The sequence below is a fragment of the Peromyscus maniculatus genome, chromosome 3 (assembly GCF_049852395.1).
Source record: "Peromyscus maniculatus bairdii isolate BWxNUB_F1_BW_parent chromosome 3, HU_Pman_BW_mat_3.1, whole genome shotgun sequence".
In the NCBI taxonomy this organism is placed as follows: Eukaryota; Metazoa; Chordata; class Mammalia; order Rodentia; family Cricetidae; genus Peromyscus; species Peromyscus maniculatus.
In genome coordinates, this window is record NC_134854.1 from 117,813,886 (window position 1) to 117,814,794 (window position 909).

The 909-nt window shown below is 39.6% G+C and overlaps 1 pseudogene; it reads left to right on the forward strand.

The window, feature by feature from the left end:
* Positions 1–230: 230 nt before the first annotated feature.
* LOC102922829 (large ribosomal subunit protein eL37-like) lies at positions 231–621 on the forward strand (annotated as a pseudogene).
* The last annotated feature ends 288 nt before the right edge of the window (positions 622–909 follow it).

Here is a 909-nt window from a genome sequence, read left to right on the forward strand (position 1 = left end):
TGAAAAAGTAGAGAAAAACATAAAAGAAAATCTTCATGGCTTTGGGTTAAAGATTTCCTATAGTACAAAGCATACATAGTCCACTAAAGATGTTGATAAATTAAACACCATCAAGATTAAAATACTAAGAGACAACATCACAAAAACAAAAGAAAGCCAAAACATGGTGGAGATATTTAGAAGAAAAATATCAAACAAAAAATTCTTAGCAAGAATTTGCCAAACTTGCTCTTCCGGTCTCTTTGGCCTCGGCGGCAGCAGCAAGATGACGAAAGGGATGTCATCCTTTGGAAAGCGTCGCAACAAGATGCACACGCTTTGCTGCCGCTGCAGCTCCAAGGCCTACCACCTTCAGAAGTCGACCTGTGGCAAGTGTGGCTACCCGGCCAAGCGCAAGAGAAAGTATAACTGGAGTGCGAAGGCTAAGAGACGAACACTACCGGGACTGGGCAGATGAGGCACCTGAAAATTGTCTATCGAAGATTCAGACATGGATTCCGTGAAGGGACAACACCTAAACCCACGAGGGCAGCTGTTGCAGCATCCAGTTCATCTTGAGGAATTTCAGTCAGTCATAAAATAAATGTTCTGGTTTCAAAAGCAAAAAAAAAAAAAAAAAATTTGCCAAACTTTTATAATGCCTTAATAGAGATCAGAAAGCTTCAGTTTTAAAAAACTTGGTCCAAAGAGAAGACAGTCAACCAAAAACTGTTCGCTAGTCAATAATCACATGAAAACATAATGATTGTTGGGATCTGTAATATATGGTCAATGAGACAATATCAAGTGTTGACAAGGATGTGGAGTAACTGGAATCTCTATGTTCACTTGTGGGAATGCAAAGTTGCATAGCTACTTTTGAAAAGCTGTTTGGCAATATCACCTACAGTAAAATGCACAGCTTTCCTG